The sequence below is a fragment of the Pan troglodytes genome, chromosome Y (assembly GCF_028858775.2).
Source record: "Pan troglodytes isolate AG18354 chromosome Y, NHGRI_mPanTro3-v2.0_pri, whole genome shotgun sequence".
NCBI classification, from domain to species: domain Eukaryota; kingdom Metazoa; phylum Chordata; class Mammalia; order Primates; family Hominidae; genus Pan; species Pan troglodytes.
The window spans coordinates 15,318,271-15,345,302 of NC_072422.2; the positions used below are offsets into that span (position 1 = coordinate 15,318,271).

A 27,032-nucleotide genomic window follows, 5' to 3' on the forward strand; every position below is an offset into this window, starting at 1 on the left:
TGTAACAGAAAATGATGGGCCTCGGAGAGCCATTTTGGGAGGACATAGAGATGGGCCTCGGGGGGACATCGTGTGGAGGGCGAGAGGGCCGTGGCTGAGCCCAAACCGAGCCTCAAATGGTAGCTCCTCAAGTGGAGCTGGGATTACAGGCACATACCACCATGTCCAGCTAATTTTTGTATTTTTAGTTAAGACTGGGTTTCATCATATATGCCAGGCTGATCTCCCACTCCTGACCTCAAGTGATCCACCCACCTTGTCCTGCCAAAATGCTGGGCTTACAGATGCAGGCCACCATGCCTGGCCTCACTGACGTGTTTATGTTTTTGAAGCCTCCCTCTATTTTCTTCATGGACACATATTTTAGAGTTATTGAAATAATATATTTTATTTATTTACTCAATACTTTAGTAGGATTTTAAAGGTAATGTTTTTATTCCCTAAATGCAGTATTATGAATAGGTTAAAACCTTGTGTAGTATTGCCATTCTCTCTTTCATAAATTCTTCAAGAACTCTGATACTGTTTTTCCCCCACCTGAGGAGAACATGCAGATAGTTACAATAAATTGTGTGAGTGGGTATGAGAACATAATTTGAAGGCCGGGCAGGATGGCTCACACCTGTAATCCCCACATTTTGGGAGGCCAAGACTGGTGGATTACCAGGTGTCAGAAGTTCAAGACCAACGTGGTCAACATGGTGAAACCCCATCTCTACTAAATATTCAAAAATTAGCTGGGTGTGGTGGCAGGTGCCTGTAATCCCAGCTACTCGGGAGGCTGAGGCAGGAGAATTGGTTGAAGCCAGGAGGCAGAGGTTGCAGTGAGCCAAGATCGGACAACTGCACTCCAGCCTGGGCCACAGGAGTAAAACTTTGTCTCCACTGTCCTAACACCCCCAAAAAAGCATCAAATTTACATAATTTTCTTAAAATCCAGCATAATTTTATTTTTATAGTAGTCATCACGGTCAGACATTGTTTATTTTGGAAAATTGATTACCAAAATCTGAAAAATCGAGGCCTGATGAAAATATTTAAATTAAACACATTCCAGACGCCCAAAGCTGAAAAGCTAAGGTGTTTCTGATATAATAGCCCAAATTCTGCATTTCCTCTCTATTGGACAGTGTAATATTGCACATATGAAAAACAAAGGTAGTGTTAAATAAAAAGTAGTGGAATTAAGAGGAGTTATTGCTTAGTGAATTAAAACAACACACAAATTGAGAAGAAAAGACAGTGATAGAAAATACCTTGTCTGTTGATTTAATTCACAATAATTTTCATTTTGTCTATTAGCATTAAATAGTACCATTAACATAATATCATTTTGTATATTGTCTTCTAACATGTAAGTGGTTTTTATTTTGTATATTTGGAAACCTGATCAAAGATTCTTTATACATTTTATTTTTTCCCAAATTTGCTACCTAATAGCTACCTAGTGCTAGTTGCCTGAATAGCTCTCACTAAGTAGTTTGTCTTTTCCTATTAATTTTAATATGAACTTGGTGTGTATTTTGTTGGCATCTTTACTAAATCTACAGGTGTTGAAGTTGTTCAGGTTTCAGTCATGGATCCTCTTGGGTTTTCTCAAGGCTAAAACACCCTTTCTATGCTGACCATTAAGAAATTCCCAACTTCAGGCCAGATCTTTGTTCTGCCTTCAGACTTGGCATATCCAACTGCATGCCTTACATCTCCACATACCAAAACCAGACCTTCATTTCATGCCCAAAACATGTTTCCTCGTACAGTATTCCACTATTTCAGAAATTCGCAGCACCAAATACCCTGTATTTCAAGCTAGGAATGTAGAGGATGATCCTTGAGGCAGCCTTTTCTCAATGACTCTTCATCATTTACATCCAACTCTTCACAGGTTGTGTGTCCTCTCCGAGAATTACATAGTCTTAGTAAATAAAGAATGGCCACTAAGTAACCTTCAATCATCCACTGTTTTTTGAATTCATGTCAGTTTCTTTACAGAACAGCTGGAGCTCTGCAATGTCAATGTTGGAGTAAGTACTATTATCTGCCAGTATTACTATTTTATTTATCATGAGATAAATGTCCCTTAAAAATGCCCACACAAAGCTATACGAAGTAACACAATTAAATGATGTCTTTTTTTATGGATAAGTACAAGGCAAATAGAATCAATTGTTATAATATGATCCTTACAACTACACACACAGGTCCTAGATATTTTGGACCCCACTTCATACATCTGAAATTTGAGTCTCAAAATAATTAACTTCTCTTAAAGTCTAATTTCAGATTACAAAACTACCTCTTTCCACAATATTTTGCTATCTCCCTTTAAGAACCAGCTGGGGAATCATTAAGAATAAAAAAAAGTCATTTTCTTCAACATCTCCTAGCTGAGCCAAAATCTGAATTTTCTGTGGCGATGTTGTTATGTGCAATTTCGCCAAAACTTTTGCAACTTTATCCACAGTTATGCTTCAGTGGCCTACCTGTCATCCAATACCTGCACACCTGCTTTAACACAGGAAAATTTGGAAGTTAATACAAGTATTAAGTCTTATCATTGTAGACAATGACATATGAAGACACTTTCCAATCTTCCTTGAATATATGATATTCAAAATGTCAGTACAGTCTCCGAATTGTCAATGTAATCTTAGTAGCAGTGGAACATTTACAGAAGGTAATTTTGTGAGAGTGGTCCAATATTTTTGTTAAATACTGCTATTTTATAACCATAAATAGCATTAACTGACCCATGGTGTATAGCTAGAAACATGTTTCTAAAGAAAATATTCAGAAATAGGTTTCATGTATTTTGCTAAATTGCAAACTAACAGGTTAATTAATACTGCGAAGTGCTAGATAGTTGGAGTAGTATTTACCAAGAATGAAAAAGAATATAGGGCCATATGACTTGAGAAGGCTGGAGTTAGGAAAAGATAATGTATTTACTCCTGATTCCTAGCTTGATGTTCTTTGTGTGTGTTTTTTTTTTCTTTTTTGGTTCGTTTTTTGTTTGTTTGTTTGTTTGTTTGCTTGTTTCTTTGTCATTGCTGTTTTACGTTCTCTTATGTGTCAGATCAGAGTTTCATAAACATCCCCAAATAATTTCATGGGTCATAAAATATATATCTAGATACTTCTAGCTATTTTCCTTCAAAATCTTGGTACAATAATCTGAAATGAGACCTAGAGAACCTGTAATTCTCACAAGTATGCTAAGTGATTATTGCCAAAATGACAATTGTGAAATATTTAGAAAACCATCTAGGAGCTAGGTAATCAATTTTAATAATTGATTCTTACTGTAAGGGTAAAGGATTTTGTTGAAATGACTATTTAAATGCAACTTTTATTAAAAAGATAGAATTGAGCACTTCCGTGCTTTCTAATTAGTATCTTTAAAGTATGTTTTCCTAAAGTGGCAAAATTATGTTTTCATTTGAAGTCAGCATTATGGCCACAAATGACTTCTGAGTGAGCTTTTTGAAAATCTTCAGATCATAAATTCTAAAAATTATCTTGGGTGTTTATAAAACTCCAGAAAATGACTAAGACAATATAAATAAAAATACCAGTATCCAAAATAATCAAAATAAGTCTTACAAATATACAAGAAAACATATATACAATCTAGCCCAGTAGAAGAAAGCAGTACAGGTAAATAGTTAGATCCTTTTTAGAAAGGAATAAAGTCAAATGACCAAGGAAAAATGGCTAGATGCTTGAGCTCATTAGTAATCCAGGGACGTAAATCAAAACCACATTGGGTACCAACTTTTGTTCATTAGCTTGGCAACTATTAAAATAATAATACTGAGTGCAGTCAAGAATGTAAGGAATGGTAATTTTTTTCCATCAATCCACAGGACTCTCTAGTGACATTTATTGAAATTAGGGTGACTAAAACCTTTATTGTCCCAATAGAAAGTTTTTTGAGGATAAAAGAGTACTAACATATATAAAATCATTTATTATTTAATTTATTGTTTTATCAATTTATTATTTATTTCCTTATAGTCAAATAGTTTTTACTATATCAATAGATCTATGAAATAGTTATCTTCCAACTATTTTTGAAAATCAAATGCTTTCAAAAATTTAAAACCACAATTACATATCTTGATGCAAAACAGAAAAATAACTTCTTTACATTGTTATTTAAATATTAGAAATAGTAGGCAGAATAATAATTCTGGAACATATTTATGTGAATTAACCTGTTTCTTAACAATAATTATCCATAGTTCTTTTCTGGAAAATGCATATCTTTTAATTTTATATTGACGTTTAAATGAAGTTACTTGCAAGCTTTTCCAAAATTGCTGCTTCTTGTCACCAATAAAAGTCATCGACAATGTTTAGTTTTTTAACTGAACATGAAAAACTATTTATCACATTGTTCAATGTTTTATTTCTGGAACAATAAGATTTCAACAGCTTTATTTTGGTTCCAATGATTGATGAAAAATTCAAACCATTTTTTCATTTAATTTTCTGTTTGAAGCGTCTAAATGGCATTAATCAATGCTTTTGGAATTTCTTCGGTAGTTAATGGAGTTAACATACTAACAACTACTCATGCATATTTCTTAACTGCAGAAAAATTAAAATTAAAAAATATACACAATTGATTTTAAAAAATAGCAATGTGATGTAAATAAAAAGCCAAGTATCGCAGAATTATATGCTTAATTTTTTTCCAAATTCACATATTAAACCTGTTGAAATGTCATCTTCAGGCATAGTTTTCTTAATATAACTAAGTGTTTCCTTCTGAAATAGCAGCTGGTTTTTCCCCTCAATCCTCTATATTCTGGATTTCAGGATATCACTTTTAGCCTTGTGGTCCCAACATGGACTACAAGGCTTTACGATTACACCATGACACTTTTCAACCCATAATTTAATTGAAAGGGAAATTGTTTTTATTAATAATTTAAGTAATTAAATCATTTAATTAGTTTAATTAATTAAATAGTTTAATTAATCATTTAATTAATTAAATTAATTAAAACTATTAATAGGGAATAGTTTTTAATTAAATATGTAGTTGCATTTTTTTTAGGTCATTGCTGCTGAAACAGATTTTTAAAAAAATAGTCATTAGCAAACAGCCCATAAATAAATAATTGTAGGGTATATGAGAAGTGACAAAACCACTGTGGCCAGACCAATTAACAACTCTCTGTGTGCTAAGCTGCTGTTTCCAGTACATAATTTACATATACCTAACCTATTATTTCCTTCATTTTCCCCAAACCTACCGTATGATGATCTGGGAGTGTCATTAAGTGGACCACATACAAAACAAACAAACAAACAAACAAAAACTATGTCAAATACTTCTCCCATCACCAGGCAAGATTGGAGGAAACTACCCATCCCTAGGCACCATGTACTCAGTGCATATTGATTTATTATTACTCACTCTGCTGCATGCTTCCTTGAAAAAGTAGCAGAATCGATGTTTTGTGTGAACTGTGTCAGGAAAATGAAGTTGATTTTAAGATTTGTCTCCCCACTAAAGTCATCATTCTGTTAACATTTTATTTTTCTCATGTACTGATAGAGGCCTCACAATAGCTATAATTATTAAACAAAATGAACATTTAACACACATGCTGGTTCTAATCAATGTAACATAATAGTACTTCATTAAAAATGAGAAATCTAAGACAAGTGCTAAGCCAATTAGCATGGATGAAAAATATTAATAAAGTGGTAGTGCAGGGAGCTAATGAGAATATTTCATCCCCTCAAAGTTAAAATGGTACACACACTGCAGTCCAGCCATTCTTCTAATGTATTCATTAGAAACTCTCACACCTGTGTATTCGGAGGCATAGGGAAGGTTTTTCATTGTAGCATTTCAATAAACACATCGTGGAACATGAGAATTCAGTAGACTGAGAACTATGCCATCAATAATGGCAGCTCTCACCAAGAATGTTAACAAAAAATATGCGAAATAATACACACCTTATAATATTCACATAAATATTAAAAATTTACAAAGCACCAGTATTATTTACAAATAAATATTTTAATAAATTTAAAAAATACAAAGGTAATAACAAGTTCATGATAATGGTGCCTCTGGAAATGGAAGAAAGGAAACAAACCTGAGGGCATATATTCCAATTACAACCAGAGGTCATGTAAATAGAACAGGGAATGTATCAATAGCTGTTATTTTTAAGTGGGGTTAGTTGGTATTTTTTATATTATTTTGTATTTGTATATATTTTTTAAATTTTACTCAAAAACAAATTAATTTTATAATGAATAATATACCATTTACATTGGAATCATCTTGTGAACTAATTGCTTTAAAACTCCCCCGTCCCCATTGTCACTTCCAAGGAATTAAAAAAATTAAAAATTAGAATGTGGTATTTTTAAAAGAAAAATATTTTACAAGTATGAAATAAAATGTTACCAGCACATCACATTTTTTGACTGATTATCCATGTAAAATCATGTAGTAGGAGAAGAGAGAAGGACAGGCAGAATTTCACGTATTAGTACAGGAAATAATTGAATGTTTATTTCAGATACCTTCTTAAGACATACTAGTGGCCAAGAAACATAACAAAAGTGCTCAACATCACTGATCATCAGAGAAATCCAAATCAAACTCACAATAAGATACCAGTCAGAATGACTATTTTTATTAAAAAGCCAAAATAATAATCATAAGAACAATATATGCGGGCAAGGTTGCAGGGAAAAAGGAACTCATACACTGGTGGTGAGAATGTTCAGTCACAGTGGAAAGCAGTTTGGGGATTTCTAAAAGAACTAACAATAGAACTACCATTTCATCCAGCAATCCTATTACTATGTATATGCTCAATAGAAAATAAATCATTAAAGCTATCAAAAAGACACTTGAATTCTCATATTCATCACCATAGTGAAGACATGGAGTCAACCTAGGAGCTCATCCACGGTGGACGGGATGAAGAAAATGTAGTACATATGAACCCTGGAATTGTACACAGCTATAAGAAGAAAAAATCACGTCCTTTGAAGAAACATGGATGCAGCTGGAGGCCATTAACCTAAGCAAATTAATGAAGAAACGGAATATCAAATATAGAATATTCTCACATATGAATAGGAACTAAAACTTGGGTGCACACAGAAATAAAGATAAGAACATTAGACACTGGGGACTCCAAAGTGAGGACAGAGGGAGAGGGGCAGGGGCTGAAAATCTTCCTATTGGTTTCAAGGTTCCCTATCTGGGTGATGGGATCAATAGAAGACTAAACGTCAGCATCACACAATATACCTTTGTAACAAGCCTGCACATGTACTCTCTGAATTTATAATAAAAATGGAAATAAAAGTAAAATAAATTATTAAATGAAATAATATATTACATTATAGAATGGACCTTATTTCAGTGATACATAACTGAAACATGCTAATAAAATGGGATGGCTACCTTTGTGCAAATTAACTAGACTTTAGTGGCACTAATTAAGAGAGCAATAGCTGAGACAATCAAACGATAATAGACAAGTTATAATTGATGTCAAAATTCTACCTTATTATATTACCTTCGAAATCATATCCAAAGTTTCCTTCTAGTTTGAGAAACCTCTCTCTACATATATATAGAACAAAGATTGCTTTTGCAGATTAGCATGATTTTAATAGAGCAAATTTCGTCTTCAAATTTCATAAGCACCTTCCAATCCATAAGACACTGTTAGAAAAAACTGTCAATCAGGCTAGACACACATTTCAAAGAGCCTATGAGGTTGCAAATCACTTATGCCTCACTCTCGTGTTACCAAGATAATGCAAAGCACTTATATAGTGTTTCTTAGCTTGAAAGAGCCTAGGAACTTTAATTAATTAATCCTTAGACTACCCAGTGAGAGAGTGATAAGAAGCCCCTTGAAGAGATCATTTAACTATATAATTCACACTTGCTTAAATGTAATTCAGCATATGTGCCGTGTTCTGTTTCCCTGCTTTCTATTTCAATCTTCAGAGAAATAATATTTATGTGTGACTATATCATGCATAGGCATCTATTATGAATAAAATTATGTAGACTGCACTCTGACTGCCACTAAAAGCTAACAGATATATGTACGTCCAACACATAAAATACATCTGGTACATTCTGCTGTATTTTCTTTTCTTATTCATTTCATATCTCATTTTCGGGTATTTCAGAGTGGACTTCTCAGATTTGAATAGGCTGAAACTTTTTAAATGAGGAATATACAATTCTCTTGTTAATTTTTATAATTAGTTTTTTGGAAAGTGTATTAAAACTAAATGTTTATAATTATGCTGAATATAAAAGAATATCATATGTGAATGCTTCACCCAAATGAAAGACTATTTAACTATTCTATTTAGAATTCTCTCTAGTAGGATTTCCTTCTCTGTAGGTAGCTGGCTACAGGAGTCTACCAAAACAAATCTATTTCTGCAGTAAATACCAACACTGGCTTACTCAGGAAAGCACTCTTTCAGGCTGCAAACACAATACATCTTTTCCCTGAGCAGGATAAATTCTTATACAGTTTTACTGTTCAACTAAAATGTCAATTAAAGTTAATCATTTTCCTTTTTACTACAAAGAGAATCTCATTACTTTCTAATTACTTGCCCGAAATCTATTCTCTATAACTATTGAAAATTACATAGACATACACACATGCATACAAAAGAAACAGTACAACTGGACGACCAACCAATGTGTACACGTGCTCTGTTTTAGAAAAGTTTCTACTGTACTATTTACAGTAAGGTTATAGTTGTAATTCAATCAATGACCTATTTTAAATGAGTGCCTAGAACATCACTGGGGAAAGTGTGTACAATGCAAGAAACATTTCCCTATGCATACACTTTATTTGTAAATATGTTTATACTGTATAGTTAAAATGGTTAACTTTGTTGTCAAAGATTGATACTGGCTAAAGTTTTGTTTCTTAATATATTCTTCTTTAATTTTTTCCAGTATGTTTTGAAATGTCTTTCATATATTTACTCTAATTTCATCTGGGAACAGATAGCCAAAGATAAATGGAGAAAACCATTTTTTTTCCTATAAATTTATCATCTCCTGAGTGTCAAACTTGTCATGAAAGGAGAGATGCATCCGCTGCTCCTACTTTAGGACCAGGCTTTCCACCAATAGATTATAAATGTGAAAATGTCTGGCTACTTAAAGCCACTGTTCTGCAGAAAACACTATTACAGTCTGAGATTGAACCCTAAGAATTGGCCTTGGGAATTTTGAGACTCTGGTCAACTAATTTATAAGCTAATTTCTAAGGGTGTTCTCTGTTGCAAGAGTTATTGACTCTTTAGTCAAATACTCTATCATGGAAAAATCTAACCTAGTGGGCCGTTTCATCGTGAGATGGTAATAAATAATAATAAAAATATTCCTGGAATGCAGATAGCCAGAACTATAGGTCTTCAAGGAACAGTCCTCTCAGTAACAATGTGAAAGTTTGTCTGAATTTCCATTTCCACATTATGATAATTATGCCACATTATGTAGCAATTCTGTAAATTATTTCTGGTTTTGAAAAACTTTACTCTTGAATGTGGATTTATGTTTAAAAGATAATATTGTTTCATAGGACCATTTGCATATATAAATTATGCATCATTTTATGGGAGCTCATACATGGACATCTCATACAGAGCAAATGATGAGACAGATGTGTGAGATGCATTAGGGTGGTTGAAGAAGAAGCACTGTTTCCACTCTCTGGGTCTCTAATTTCCAATAAGACAAACTACAAAATAATTACAAATAAGAGTTTAAAGAAGAATGACTCAATTTCTTGCGTCTGATTGCTGTTTTGTATCCTATAAAAACTTTATGCTCTATCTAAGACTTGAAATGTTTTAAACATTAGATGTTGGTCTTTAGGACACCAAGTGGAAGCCAGGGGAGACATGCAGTTGCTGCCTGGGGGATCTTGTCTAACGGAAGAAGTCAGTAACAGGCAGCTGAATGGGCAGTGGGCCAGTGCCAGGTGTTTAGCTGAGACTTGTATAAGTTTTTCAGAAATTCCCAGAAGTATTTGACAGAAATGAAACTGGTTTACCAATGCTCTTTAAAAAAATCAGCTAAAGAACATCCTATAGTGTCCTGAAGAGAAAAATGAGCAAGGCACATAATTTGAGATAGCAAAAATACTAGGTGACTGCAGGAGCATAGAAAATCTCAGGCAGCTGTTTCACATGACTAGCAAAATACACTATTAAAATAGTTGCATAAACTAGGAGTTGGTAACACTGGGGAAAACCAAGATGTGGGCAAAGCTGGCTGGGAACAACTGGACTCAACATGGTGATGAATTTCAGCTAGGTTTCACCTTGGAGAAAATAGCAAAAAAGTCACTGCTACTACCATGCAGCAGAGCAACTGATCAAAGGCAGCAACTGCCTAACTATGGCTGGTTCACATGTGAAAAATAGACATCCCTTACTTACTTTTTATGTTATCTGAAGTAAAAACATTCCTTACTGATACAACGTTTCATTTTCTTCCTTATTCTCCACGATTTTTTTTCTTCTCACATTACTCATAGCTTGTAACTTATTTTGTCAAATATATGCAATGAGATAACACTGCAGTCTTACAGAAAGCACACTGCATGGGAAACAGACTCATATTGAAACGGGAAGAAGTCCCTAATCCCCTCTCCCGCGGGGCGTGCAATGAGGACAGGTTGTGGGGATTTGATCCCAGGCAGTGTCTAGGGGTGAATGTTTACAGCTCCTGAATCCCCAGAGGGCATGTGTTACATGGTCCATTCGTCGGTGGCTTGTGTTAGTCAGCTCCATCAGACATCCTGACTTACTGCAAAGACAGAAGGCTATCTGAATCCTGGGGTTTATGGCCTTGGTGTACCTGAAGAATTGGCTCACACGTGGGCTTGGAGAATAAGTGCAAGGTTTCATTAAGTAGAGGTTGTCAGCAGATAGATGGGGACCCAGAAGGGAGATGGAGCGGGAACGTAGTTTTCCCTTGGAATGGGACAGGTCAGCGCTCTCCTCCCACAGCTCCGCGAAACTCGGTGTTCTTCTGCGGTGGATGGCCTGCAGCCTCAGTCTCTGTGCTCTCCTTCCTCCGGTGTCTTCTCGAGGTCCAGTTGCTGTCCCTCTAGACGTCCAGCTGCTAGGATCACTGCCTGCTAGGATCTGGGGGTTTCTTATATCACAGGATGGAGGTGTGGCAGGATGGAGGTGTGGCAGGCCAGGGTGGTCTTGGGAAATGCAACATGTGGGCAAGAAAACAGAAGTGCCGTCCTCACCTAGGTCAGTGAGCACAGGCCTGAGGGTGGAGCCCAAGCCAAGGAACACGCCCTGCTCTACCCAGCACTTCCCTGTCCCCCTTCCACATCAATATATTTTATTTAAATATCCAAAAATAGCACCCAAATCCTTTAGAGAAGACAACTGCAGAAAATGGCATTAGAAGAGCCAGTCTGGGATTATGGTCACTACATGGAAAACGGAAACACACGCAGTGTTTCCTGCAGGCCGTGGAATCACTGCTGAAACGTATCCCCTGCTGAGAAGGACAGGGAAACAAACTGGCTTCTCTCATGTTCTTGTTCTCTAATCTCTGCAGTGTCACCCCTTGACTGAACTGAAACAGGAAGTAATTTTTATGGGAGCCTAGGAACCATGCCTCACAGGGGCCAGGCCTCTCTATTACAGAACAGTGCCAGGAGAGGTGATTGACCTCTGTGGTATCTGTGGGCATATAAACCCAGGAGCACACACAAAGGAAGCTCAGAGAAAAATATACTATCAAAGGGTCAAGAGAGGAGCAGTCTGAGGAATGATTCATGCATGATATTTGTGAAAAGACCAAAAAGTAAAACGGAGCTTATGAGGTAGTAGACTAAGAAGAACATAGAGAAAAACAGGCAAAATCGTAAAGTCAAGGGTATTTACCTTTCCTTTTAGGATTTTTAAAATCCCTTCCAGAACGCTTTTCCCAATATCGTTTATTCATTGATTCATTCAAGAAATATTTATGGTCTAAGAATTGGGCAGATGGCATCATATGCACTGTTAGTACTTCTATCATTGACAGAAAGAATGTTTCTTTTCTCCCACAATGTTTTTCTCCTAAACATTCTTCTTGCAAATTCGTATTCTTACAGATCCTGTTCTTTGTTCCTGCCCTAAGAAGGTTCCCCACACCTGTCTTAACCCAGTTAAGAACTTCTTTCCTCTCCAACTAAGTTATTAAGTTTTACACGTTGTAACACTTGCACAGTACATTGCAATTATTGTTCTTCTCTTCATTCTCCAATTAAGCTATGAATGTTTTGAAGGAAAAGGCTATAAAGACAATGACTTGACATTTGTCAGTAATTATTTCACAAACGATTATTAGATATTTGTACATAATATTCTAACATATTTATCTTGATTTTTGGAAAACAATATAAGCCATTTTCTCTGCCCATTCCCCATAAACTGCTCAATTTTAAACAATGTCTATGCTCTTGGAGCAATTATACAAACTTTCAAAACACACCTGAAAGTGTTTTTGTTTTGCTTTGTTTTATTGTATTATTTTTTAGAGACAAATTCTTGCCTGGTGAAGTGCAGTGTGCCTTGACTGCTCACTGCAACCTTGAACTTCTGAGTAACTAGAAAAGATGCGTGTCATGATGCCCTGTTTAATTAATTAATTACTTTTGTAGAGTTAGGTCTTGCTAGGTTACCTGTGCAGGTCTCCAACTCTCAGCCTGAAGCAGTCCTCCCTTCTCAGCCTCTCAATTATTGGGATTCCAGGCATGACCCACTGGACTTCAAAGAGGAAATTTTAGATTTTAGAATATTGTAATATGTTATACTTAATTTTTTTTTTCAAGTTTGCTGTTGCAGTGGCACTTGAGAATAATTATTTCTTATGGTGAAAGTGTGATTTCTTGTATCTAGTCATCTACTTTTAAAATCTTTATTCTGTTTACTTAAACCCTAATAACTGGTAGTCAGCTCAGCTGAAAACGGATTCCATGGGTGTTTTGTGTTGAGGTTATTAAGACAAGTGTAGAGAGATATTAAAGGCAAAAGACATTTACTTTGTATATAAAACACTTATCTTTTTATTATGGCCATATATTTGAATAATTATAATAGGCATTTGATATGAGAAGGATTATGTATTGCTTAGTATATCTCAGGTGTTATCTAGGCAAATCTATATTTCTTGAGTCATATTATCCCATAGTAGAGTATTGTGAGCTAAGTACAGTTACCTTCCCACTTTACAGATACACTGAAAGTTATCTAGGCATTCACAGTTCATAGGAAGATTAAAACAAGCTGATAGAAATATCAGTTATACAACAGAGTAAGAACTCATTTTTTTCTTGCAAATAGTGAAACATTTGTTTGTTTTAAATAAAAGAGGTACTGGGGAGAATGAAAATGGTAATATTACACACCACTTAAGTTGCCTCCCTAGAGGCACAAATATACACTTGAGCACATGATTGGGATGTCATGTTGCCAGTATTGTTTAGATTTCTCTGCTTTGAAACATTTATGCTAAGGCTTCATCCTTGCAGATAGGGCATCATATATGGTATGGGTAGTTTTTAAAAATACCTTGAAATGCATATTTTAATAACCAATTTTCCAACTTTGTTTTAATCAGGGGTCGATGATATGTGGCACTCCTAGTAAGTAAATGAATGTTTGAAGTGCTGTGAGTTATTTTAGCAATTGCTCAGTTTACCATTTAAGTTATCAAAGATCTTTACTTGTGCAATATCATAAAAATGTGGGACATTAAAAATTAATAACAGAATTTATGTAACTAAAAGCTGCCATCTAATATGATATTTTTCAGTAAGATGACAGCAGCAATTATGCTGAAAAATAGTCATTCCCATAGTTTGAGCCATTATAGCAATTTCCACCTGGGAATTTCACAGTCAGATTCCAGTTCTGGACAACAGTGACTAACGTAACGGTTATTAATGAGAAGAGATTTTGAGACGTGTAGCCGTGTTTAGATGTCAGTGGCTTGAAGTGATGGATTTGGCATATTAGTAAGAAAGAGTGCTTTGGACTGGATAATAAGAAACATATTGAATTGTCTTTCTTGTCCTCTATAGCATGAAAAGTCAGTCAGAGATACAGAAACCATGGAACATTTCACAGCATGGCCTACATTTCACTTCACTTTTATCCTTTTAACCATGCACAAAGTTTATTAAATATGCAAAGTAGGAATGCTATAGGAAGAAAGAGCAGTCGTCAGAGGTCACAATCCACAGCAAGGTGACAGTGTCTTGTGGATCGCACCCTAAGTGCTAATTAGAGTGAGAATCTACTTTCAGGTTGCCAGCACGGAACAAGGAAAATGAAGCTATCAGCAGTTAACATTGTTGTATTAATTGAAATGAATGCTGACAGAGATTTTGTTGGCTTTACAACAAATTGAATATGGATAATGTAACCGCTTATCAAATTCCACGCATATAAAATTGTGGATTAATTAAAAAATCACACAACCCATATATTTTGGGTATCTCATATAAATTTCTATGTACATGTGCAAACTTGCAGTGTGCAAATATGTGTCTACATCTAAACATGTACAACTGCATTGACTAACAGTTAGAAAGTTAGAAATTATTCTCCCATTTTACCATTTCCTTTCCTTGAAGTTTGTCACAAATATAATTTTTCCATCTGTTCGAAGCCTACTCTCTGGAGGCGTGTAATGTATGGATACAGTAAAGCCATAAAATAATACAGGGTTTGTATCAGACAAAACAATAACACTCGTGTTATAAAAGATCCATTGTGAGAAGAAAGTTATACTTCACATTACTACAAATACAGAAGTATGCTTTCATCAAAAGCTGAAATCAGTCAATATAATTTGTTTTTAATGTTTTACTTAAAATAATTTTAAAAGGATTACTCAAGTAGAAAAACAGTATTGGTAATAAATAATGTTGAAGAATTCCCTTTAATTTGTTGATTAAACTGTAAGTAAAACACTAAAAAGTACTATGTAATGTAGTTTAATGAAGATTCTTTATGGTTTTCATAAAATAAATAGTCTCAATGGAATATTTTAAGATTGAGAAAGTTCCATATATCATTGTATTGTACTTTCACTTTATTATTTGCTTGCATGTCATAACTGATGGAAATAAAAATATTTATGTTTACACATATGCAAAAAGTGGATTTTTGTTTATGTTTTCTAGTGAGACAAAGTTACCAATAATTTCATCTGTATGGGAAAATTTTTACAAGCCCAAAGTTCTTAACTTTCTTTTCTTTTGACGTTTCATATTTCAGCCTAGGTATGAGATGGAATTGACTGTGATCATTCTTTGATTTCACTGTGATTACTGAGTTTCTGATACAGTGTTAGGAATGTATAGACTTTAAAGCTTGCTTTCTTCTTCTTCTTCTTCGTCTCCCTTTGGACCTGTATATGTGATTTCTGCAGTAATGTGCATCGTTATCTGACATACAGTTGCTGAAAGAGACAAGCATAAACATAATTCTTAGTTTCAGTGAATCTTTAGGAACAGACAAGTAAAAATGAAAGATAATTATGGTATGAATGTTAGTAAACTGTTTATCACAGAGGTACAATAAGGGTGAAAATAAATTTAAAAATACATGCCTCATCCAACACATGAGGTAGTAAAAATGAAAAATTTAATTTGACATAAAGAGCCATTTCAAAGTTATGGTTATTTCTGGTGAGAGCTAGTAGCTCAGAAAACATGAGGAAGTCCTGCAAAGCCACATGATGGATTTGCAGGTCAGGATGGGAAGCCTGGGTCTTGGGGAGGGTTCCAAGGTCCTGGTCAGGTTGAGGTCCTTCTGGGGCTCGGGGACGTCTCAGTGGGAGAGCTGGGAAGGGGAAATGCATGCTTCACCCCAGCTAGCAGGCCACCTCAGCCCACCTAGATGAAACTGTCCCTTGACTATCCTCTTTCTCCTTCTTGGACAGGCAGGTGGAGGAACTCAGCCATCCTGAGTACTGGTGGAAGGATGAAGTTTGCCTTTCATTGCAACATTTACTTCCACAATGAAGTGATCATTAAGGAGTACTGCATTGGAATTCTTAATAAGGAGTGCCTCCCCGCATGGTAGAGGGTGTGGTATGTGGGAAGCTAGGTCTGGCATGAGCCTTCCCAACTCCTCTCGCTCCAGGATAGAGGGTGACTGGCTCCACTGTGTCCAGTGGTTCTAGGGTCATGCAGGTGAAGGCCCCAGTTTCAGGCAGGACACACCTAACTGAGTTTCTTCAGCTGGTTGGCTGATGGTGACTGCCCAGGGTATGATGGGTTGCTGAGGTGGGGTGGTGGTGGGGCATCATGGGAAGGGACCTTGTTGGTCATTGCTTGGCGTTGGAGGAATTGGCTTTGAACCAGAACCTGACCTGTCATGACCACTTTGCCCAGTTCCCCAGATCATCAGCCAGGGCCCGTGGCTCAATCTCATGCAGCACTACCCAAGGGAGTTAGGCCCTCAGAGAGGGAACAGAGAGGAGGCTGGGGAGCAGCCCAGGGCTGGGGGATGAGAGGCCTGTGGGTCCTGGAGCTAGGACACACATAGCGAAGCCAAGGCTCAGGGAGGAGACTGTGGTAAGCAAACTCAGACCATGCATGGGCTGGGGGAGAAAGGCCCGTCAGGGAACTGTAGTACCCACATTTCAGGATTGGGGAACCCTAAGCCACTCAAGAGGCATAAGTAACTAAGATCAGTGGGTGAGAAGCCAGGCTCAAGGGATAGCTGCCTCACCATCCCTTGCTAGCTTCCTTCCCTGCCCTGAGGCCTGCTACCACCTGAGGCTCAGTTTGGACTCAACCAGGGTGCTCTCACCCTCCACACAGGTGCCCACCTGAGGCCCGTCTAGGTCTACATCCTCCCAGAATGGCTCTCCCAGGCCTGTCAAGTTCCATTTCCATGACTCCAGCCTCCCCAGATGTGCTTTCTCCCTTCTGCCATCCTCATTCACCCAGCCCCTGCCCACCCCTAGAAAAGACAGGCCACCACACAGGGAATCTGGAGGACCGCACGGGGCTCACAGGGCCGAAAATGTGAAGGGATGGCAAAATGGAAGGGGACCTTCTGTGTGTGTCCAGGCAGGCAATCTGGCTGGATATTAAGGCCCACCTCACTATTGGTGATGACACCCAGCGTTTCTTGGCCCTGAGCATGTGCACACAAACACACACATTGTCCATGGCATTGACATCAATACTACCTAACTGATCCTCAGATTCTATACAACCCCTATAAAAATATCAGTGACCCATTCTTCATAGAAAAACAATCTGAGAATCCTAAATTTGCTATGAAATGGCAGAAGATCCTGAAGACTCAGAGCAATCCAGTACAAAGTTCAAAGCTGGAGGCATCATAGTACCTAACTTCACAATATACTACAAAGTTTTATGTACCGAAATAGAACAGCACTGGCAGAAAAGCAGAGACATGAGCTAATGAAAAGCAACAGGGGACCAGAACTAAGTCACTGCATTTACAGCACATGACCTTTTCCCAAAAAAGCAAGAACGCCCAATGCAAAATCAAGTATCTTCTATAAACTAGGTTGGGGAAAACCTGAATATCCACATAAAGGATTTTACAAGTAGATTATTTCTCACCAAACTCCATTGTCAGACCTGCGATGATAAAAGTACCAGAAGAAATCACAAGGAGGAAGTTGCATGACATCCGTGTGGGCAATGAGGGTCTCAAAGTGACTGCAAGAGCACAGTAAACACCATCAAAAATAGAGAATGGAGTTATATCAAACTAAAGTGCTTCGGCACACCAAAGGAAACTAAACAGAGGGAAGGAACATCCTACAGGATGGGAGAAATTATTGGATTACCATACGTCCGTTAGTGGGTGAATATTTACAATACATAAGGAACTCCAACAACTCAATAGCATGAAAACAAATGGGCTAAGGATGTGAATACTCGTTTGTGAAACTAAGACAAACAATTTCCCAAAAGACACACTAAAAAGCACTCATCATCCCTAATCCATCAGAAAAATCAAACCACAATGAGATTTCATCTCACTTCAGTCAGAATGCTTATTATCCAAAAGACAAAAACAAAAACAAAAAACAAACAAACAAAAAAACAAAACTCATTTCTGCTAAGGATGCAGAGAAAAGGAAATCATTGCACACTTTTAATGAGAATGTAAATTAGTGCAGGCATTACAAGAAGTTTTATGGATTTTATTAAGTATAGAATCGCTGGGCGTGGTGGCTCACGCCTGTAATCCCAGCACTTTGGGAGGCCGAGGGGGGTGGATCACGAGGTCAGGAGGTAGAGACCATCCTGGCTAACACGGTGAAACCCCGTCTCTACTAAAAATACAAAAAATTAGCCGGGCGTGGTGACGGGCGCCTGTAGTCCCAGCTGCTCGGGAGGCTGAGGCAGGAGACAGGCATGAACCTGGGAGGCGGAGCTTGCAGTGCGCCAAGATCGCGCCACTGCACTCTAGCCGGGGCGACAGAGCGAGACTCCATCTCAAGAATAAAAATGAAAAAAGAGTCTCCAGAAATCTACAAGTAGAACCACCCACCATATGATCCAGCAAATCAGAATACCGGGGCACACACAGAGGTACACAAATCAGTATGCTGAAGCGGTGCGTGCACCCATGCAATTATTGCTGCACTCTTCACAGTTTCGCTATGGCCAAGATACGGAAGCAACTTGAGTGTCCCTCAATTGATGAGTGGATAAAAAAATAGGGCACATAAACACAATGGAAAAATGCGCTGCATTGTCAAAGAAGGAAATCCTGCCAGTTGTGACAATGTGTGTGAATCTGGTGAATGTGTGCATGCCATTTTGTTAAATGACATAAGCCAGTTATCAGAAAGGCAAATAGCCCACTACCTCGTTCCTATATGAAATCTAAAAGCAGATCTCACAGAAGTAGCGACTCCAATGGTTGGGGTGGTGTTTAGTGAAGAGGGTATACTGAGGAGATGTTGGATCAAGAACACATATTTCTAGTTAGAAAGGAGGAATTGGTTAAAAACCTTTTCTGCAGCATGCTGACTTTAACTAGGGATAACACATTCTTTCTCTAATAAATGTAAGATGGGGCATATCACGTTTTATCACCTCAAAATGACAAGTGTGTGAGGTCATGCATGTGTTGATTACTTTCCACTATTTAAACTAGGAACATTTAATTTCATTATGCTATGCACTTGAGAAACTCCGCTGGTACACTTTTGATTTAGGTTAAAAAAGAAAGTTTTCATTACCGTTATCCCCCTTCAGTCACAGAATGCTTCAAGTAGAATGTTCCAGATGTCTTAAACTTTAGTATCAACCACATGTAATTACATCCTTTCACCTGTACTATTCCTCTAAAAAATATGGTGATGCAGATAATTTTGTAGTCCTTCTAAAGACTTCTGAAACATTTTAAGCTTGTAAATTTTTAAAGAGAAAGAGCCTAATTAGAAAACTTGTGCAGCTTGCAAGGGAGATGTAATATATGCCTAATTTTGTTTCCATTTGTGTTCAAAGAAACAAAGAAAAATGTTCAACAAACAACACAATTTACTCTCCTATTGTATTTGCTTTTAAGCATGTATAGCTGAGCAATAACATCAGGCATTTTGCATTACATGTAACAATGTATTCTGAAAATTTTAATATAGATATTACATCTAAACAGATAGTTTTCAAATAGCATTAACAAGTACGAAATTACTTGAAAACCATTCCTTTTCCTTTGAATTCCTCAAAAACTTCACGGAGGAAGTTATTATCTACTTCTCTCCACAAAACCAACATGTTTCTTTCAGTAATACACAGGTAACAATGCAGAAATAACATTTCAATTTTCAATTTGCAAACAAGGTTTGGTATGCAATAACCATTATTTTGGATACTTGCTTTAATATCTGCTTCAGTCTCCTTTTTCAGGTTGACTTTCCCCACTATCTCCTATAGATGCCACTTAACTTGACCTACGATATGCTACATGAGGAGCAGGGTGCACCCTATCCAGAGAAGGTGTATTCCTTCAGTCTTTTCTGCCAAAGTGCTCATGACCACACGAATAAAAATCACTGCAACTCCTTGAGTAACTCTCCCGACTTCTGCCATATCTATCTCGAGTATTGTTATAATCGTGATAGCTGCTTCCACCATAAGACATCCCAGGTCCTTGTGCAGGTGGTGCACCATGAGAGGTCCCAGCAGAGTTGATAAAATAATATGTTGGGCTACATTTAAACATTTTTACTGCTATCACTAAAGCATGAACTAATTAAAGTACTATTTGGAAATATCTGCTTTCCTCTGCCTTTGTTGACAGGATAATAATTAAGCCTGCAATAGTAGAAGGTTTTATTTAAAATAAGTGTAAGAGTAGTATTTTGAAGCTTGACAAGTTTAATTCTAAGGTAAATGTTGAGTCACATTTTCTGAACATGAACTGAAGTTCTCACTTTCATCTCGTTCCCTATATTTTATACTGTTAAGAATACTCATTCTTGAAGCACGTTATATTTGTTCTTTATAATTTTCCTTAGAATTTCATGTAAATAATGATCTGATCTATTAAATGTAATTCTATAATTTACAAATCCATCCTGGACCATTACCATATCTCTGAAATGCATCTCTGTAAGAACTTCCACTTACTCATTGAGAAAGATCTCTACCACAGGCCTCAGAGTAGCCACCACGATCACTAAATTGAAAAAAAAATAATAAAAAAGTGTTCTTAATGGCAGAAAGAACAATTTAAGAAATCAATTTAATAAATCCAGATAACATTATAGTACTTATATCCTGTAGAGGAATGTTCATCCTGACTAGAATGACCATAATCACAGTATGCATAGCCTCTAGGTGGTGGAGCATAATCCCTAGCTTCTCGGGAACTTGGATGATGTCTGTGTGCATGAGTTTAAGCAACAAATTTTAAATTTTTAAATTCTAGTATCCAAAAATATATCTAAATAACAACTTAAACACAATTAAATTGCCAAACATCTAAATAGCTATTTCTCCAATAAAATAGGCAAATACCCAGAAAGCACATGGAACAGATACTCATAATCAGTGATTCAGAAAATGTATTTCAAATCCACAACGAGATACCATACTTCACACACACACACACACACACACACACACTGGAATGGCAGTAAAAGCAGGAAATACCAAGTGTTTGAGGGGATGTAGATAAACTGGAACCCTGATACAATACTTGTTGGAATGGAAAATGATGCAACTTCTATGGAGAAATGTGGTGGTTCCTCAAGAAAACAAACATAATTATCATAGAACCAAGCTATTCCACTTATATACATACCCAGAATCGAATAAGTATACTCAAACAAATATTGGTGCATAGAAACACTGTGGTGGAAACACCCCAAATAAAATAATGGGTTAACAGTTTGTGGAAGGAGTGAAGTGCTGCAATGTAAATGAACCTTCGAAACATCATGCAAAGGGAAAAGAGACAGATGCAAAAAGTCATGTAGTGTTTGAGCCCATTAACATTAAGTACCCACAACAGATAAATTCAGAGGTGGAACACTGACTGGTGTTTGCTAGCAGCTGAGGGAAGGGAGAAAATGGAAGGAACTGCTTAACTGGTAGTTGGAGTTTTAGCTTGGAATCATGAAAATGTTTTGGAACTCGATGGAGGTAGTTGTTGCATGACACAGAATGTATTAAACACCACTTAACTCTTTACCTTATAATATGTACTTTTGTTATGTGAATTTCATCAGCACAACAAAAAAAATCAACTATTTTATTTCATTTTTCCTTTAACTCTCCTTAATTGCATAACCATCATCTCTTGGTGACATATGGTCATTTATCCAGGAAGAGATTGTCACTCTGCATGGAGGACCTCCATAATTCTCTCTTCCACGTGATATGGGATATTTAACACTCACGTGATGGAACATTATGTAAAGAACACCAGATCTGAAACACTATTTTATCTTCTCTCAAACAACTTTTTAAAATTATTGCTTCTATGACTCCATTCTTTGTTTCCTAAATTACTAGCCAATCATGACACTGAGAATATTTCTTATGGCTTTGGATAATCCCATGGCTCCTGCAAGGCCAGTTCTTCTAATGAAGCTGAAGGCTAACACTAATTCTCAGGTAAAGTTCATTTGTAATGTTAATAACAGCTTAGTTATTATTTTCCTCTTCACATGAATGACTGATGACTACTAATGACAGAGGGAAAACATGTAAAACCATCAAACTTTTCACTGATTTTAAAGTTTACATAAATTGTCCTTTCTCAGCTGAAGAAGGTAAATTTTCCCATGTTGTTAAATTCATCTCACACACACAAATACTGCTACCTTTGAATGACTACATGCTAAATTTTTACATAAAAGTTCTCCTTTATCTCTAAGTGGCTGGCTCTATGTTGACTCTAAGTGGCTCTATCTCTAAGTGGCTGTCTAATGTTGACAAATTAAAATGTATTAGTGAAGATTTTCTAATGATGGCCAACATTTACTTTTATTTCAATAACCAGTAACGTTAAAGGGGTCATTACCACATTGTTGCTATTTCAAAATAGAGAAGGTTCTTCTTTAATATCCTCTTCACTAGCTATTCCTTAAATGTCAGCCTTTCACGTATGATATGTTCACTAGCGAATTTTCCAATGAAATATGTTGGCTTTTGTGTCCTGAAGTCAATAAATACCTAGCTTCACTGACAGTCTACATATGAAATGTAAAATTGAAAATGTCGGTTTTCAGTTTCCTCCATATTAGGATGGAGGACTAAGTAAGAATTTTAATTTGTTCTGCTTAAACTTCTTTGCTAAGAACTTTTATTTATTGTCTTGCTTTCTTCTGTTTAGTCTGCAATCTTAAAATTATCCTTCTGAAAAATACTGCTTCTATTAAATCCTACTGCTCACCTCGTGTTGCTTAGTTCTAAGTACTCTCCTCAAATAATTTCAAATTTTACACTAAGGATCTTCTGTTAATGTTTAAACCTCCCGGTACAATCTTAATTATTGATTTACATCCCCTTATATTTCACAACACCGTCCTTCTGCGATGCTCACTTAAGAATATTGAACTCCTTCATGTCTACCTTTCAAGCCTTGAATTTATTTTTAAATTATATTTAAGCCCAGTGACTCCTTTTCTGCTAAATGCTCTTGTAGTTCTTTTGAATCTTCATATAAGCAGGAAGAATGCCTTGCACATAAGCTTATTGAGGTCTCAGAAGCTGGATGGCCCAGCTCAGTGGCTGACACTGTGAGCCAGTGTAGAAGGCTGAGGCAGCTGGACTGCTCAAGCCCCAGGCTTTAATGTCAGTTTTGAAAATGTAGTGAGATCCTCTCTCCACAAAAAAATAGGAAAAAAATTTAGCTAGGTGTAGTGGTGCATGCCTGTAGTTGCAGCATCTCAGGAGGCTGAAACAGGAGAATTGCTTGAGCCCAGGAATTTGAGGCTGTAGTGAGCCATCATCTCACCAACGCACTCTGACCTGGTAAGAACAAGACTCCAACCCAACAAAGAAGCTGAACAAGCAATTTTCAGATTGGAACATCAGGGGACCATTACCACGGGACCTAGGAAATGGAAGAATTCATTAGATGAAGAAGCCTACCATCAAAGAATACTGCTAGGAGCTTTTAGAAAAATAAAGGGGAATCCTCTAGCAAACACAGGATTAAAAGAAACGTTGGCCTCACTCTAATCAATTCCTTGATCTGCAATGAGAAGCTGGAGTATTTCTTCACCATAAACCTGAAATGTACCTAGTGAGAGAGAAACTATACTCAAAGTGATCGATCACCAATTAAGCCAATGTGTATGTCACTTCTATTTTGTTTGATAAACTTAAAGTTAAGCATCCAGGTAAAATGGCTCATTTTTAGTCCTACAAAAACTATGGTCTTTCTATCAGGTAGCATTTACCTTGGCCTCCCATCCAACTATTGCTTCTTGCCACAGCAGAAGGAGCAGATTTTTAGGAGGAGGCCCTCCACTTCTTGAAGAGGGACCACTTTTAACTGGAGTGAGTCCCCTAGAATAACTCATGTTGAGATCAAGAGTGTATCCACCATCATCTGCATTTCAAACAAACTCTTTTTTTTCTTTTTCTTTTTTTTGAGGTGGGGTCTTGCTCTTTCACCCAGGCTGGGGTGCAGTGGCACGATCTTGGCTCACTGCAAGCTCAGCCTCCAGGTTCATGCCATTCTCCTGCCTCTGCCTCCTGAGTGGCTGGGACTACAGGTGCCCGCCACCACACCTGGCTATTTTTGTGCGTGTGTGTGTTTTTAGTACAGACAGGGTTTCACTGTGTTAGCCAGGATGGTCTCGATCTCCTGACCTCGTGATCTGCCCTCCTCGGCCTCCCAAAGTGCTGGGATTACAGGCGTGAGCCACTGCGCCCGGCCTCAAACAAACTCCTTAGTTAACTAACATCACTGTTTCTTAAATGGCTAAGTTTTAGTTTTTTATAAAGATTTTCTACATATTATAATCTTACAAATTCACATTTGTCTAAACTAATAAAATTAACATTTTTATATGAAATTAGTACAATTCAAGCAAGAAAACTCCATTTAGAAAATCTAGAAAGAAACTCAAGAATCATAATATTTTCTATGAGAGAGATGTGGGAAAAGTAGGGAGTGAACAGGGAGCAGATATTGATCAGTAAAATGTCTAAGTATACTATACATAAAAATATTAAAAGAAAAATGATAAATGACTTTATATCATTCTGTTATGAGGAAAAATTTTCAAAGCATATGATAAAGATAAACTAAATTCTATTCAAAGAAACTCAAATATTTACAATATCAAAAAGTGATACGTCAGGAAAATACCTTACCTCTAAAATTTGTTAACAGAATATAGAATTCTTACAATTCCCTTATAAAACACTGATTTTCAGATTAGACTGTTAAATTTTAATAATCTTTAAGAATTGCATATTACATAATATAAAAATATTTTTCATATATCTACAAAAAATATAGACATATGCCAATTGCCAGGTGGCGTTACAGGTTAGAATACACACATTCTCTTACATGACAGAATATTATTGAACCTCACCCTCAAGATCAACGGAGACAAAATAATCATGAAACTATGCATCTTAAAATGGAGCAAACACTGCAATTTCAGCTTCAAAAGAACATCTCCAGTTAATTACACATCTGGTTATTAAAACCCAAAAATAAATGATAGATTTTTGAAGGTTTGTTAATAGACAATACAAGTTAACTGATATATTTATTTATTTATTTATTTATTTATTTGTTATTGAGATGGACTCTTGCCCTATTACCCCAGGCTACAGTGCAATCGTGTGATCTCACCTCACTGCAGCTTCCACCTCCCAGATTCCAGTGATTCTCCTGCCTCAGCCAAGTAGCTGGGATTACAGGTGCAAGCTACCATGCCAGGCTAATTTTTTATACCTTTAGGAGAGACAGGGTTTCACCATGTTTGTCTGGAACTCCTGACCTTGTGGTCCCCCCATCCCATACTTCCCAAGTTCTGAGATAACAGGCATGAGCCATCTCACCCAGCCCATCCAATCATTTTGTTTTGTTTTGTTTTGTTTTCAAATATATGGTTAGTTTTTCTTTTTTACGTAAAAATCGACCCCTCATTTCTATGGTGTAAATCACTCATAAATATCATTTTCAGTGACTCATCCTTCAGCAAAGAAAGATACATATATATATCTGTGAAGCCGTGGTTATTAGACCTTTCCAGAGTCACTGACTGTTTTCAGAAATTAAAGTTCTACGTTTCTTAAATTGAAAATGCTTTATGGCAGACCAATGTACAAACTCTCTATCAAAATTACAAAGCAATAGATTTGCATAGATGTTAGCACATGTATACACAAAAAAACAAATATTGCAAAATCAATCTTAAGTACTGAGTTACTTTTTTCCTGTTGGAAAATTTTAAATATTCCATCCTATTTTGATGTTACAACTGATATGAAGTTCTGGGCCCCAAAGTTGAAAACTCTAAAGTATAATGAATATAAATGAGTTCTGCAGAAAACTTGTTGAGTGCAGGCAATCAGCATTCATAAACACAACTCAGTTTCAAATTTTTGTTATTTCAATGCAAAGTTATTACAACTTTAAAATGAATTTTAGATATTAGTTCAATCATTCTGATAATACACCTTTAGTACTTAGAAATAATTTTATCTGTAAGTTAATTTTCTGTTCATAAAGGAAATAGATAAAATTGAGAAAATTTGATATCGTCAAACTTACTTTCTTTCAGTCCTGTGGTTCCATTTTTATATTTTAAAACATTACCGAAGTGTCCTTCATATGAGAGAAGCCACCCTCTTGTTCCTCCACTACTTCGTCTTCCAGATCTCAGACTTCCTGCAGGTATCCTGTTTTTTGAAGAAGGTGGTGGTCTCCGCCTACCACAACTTTGAAAAGGTGGTTTCCTGGCTTGTTCTAGTTTTATTGCTTTTCCGTGCAAAGACTAAAAGTATTAAGGGTACTATCAATAACACTGGCACATTTAACCTAAGCACATTTTACAAACATTTTTTACATCAACTATAGTTCATAGTTAATTAGGTGATGCAAAGATGTTGGAAAAAGTGTTTTTGGAGTCACATGCCTTTAAAATGCTTTACTTGAGCAAAGACTAAACCCTTGGGGAAGAAATCTAGGCAGACATTTGGAGGAAGAGAATTTCAGGCAGACAAAATAACCATTGAAATAATTCAGAGACTAGAATTAAGCAAGTAGTCATACTCCCAACATGTGGCAAGATGAACAAAGGAAAACACTTAAGTGAGATCAAAGACAAATCCTTTTGTTTATTCTGAGTATAATTCTGACTACTTGGAGAACAAACTGTAAGCTGCAAGTGAGTATCAGATTCAAGCTGAGAAACTAAACAAATGATGATGCTTCAACAAATGTAATGGCAGAGGAGGTGATACATGCAGTCGTTTCAT

At 36.5% G+C, this 27,032-nt stretch overlaps 2 pseudogenes; one reads left to right on the forward strand and one right to left on the reverse strand.

Moving 5' to 3' along the window:
- Positions 1–27,032, forward strand: part of LOC736791 (RNA-binding motif protein, Y chromosome, family 1 member F/J-like) — a 366,893-nt pseudogene that overhangs the window by 278,652 nt on the left and 61,209 nt on the right.
- LOC107971272 (RNA-binding motif protein, Y chromosome, family 1 member F/J-like) overlaps positions 1–27,032 on the reverse strand; it is a 61,064-nt pseudogene that overhangs the window by 15,899 nt on the left and 18,133 nt on the right.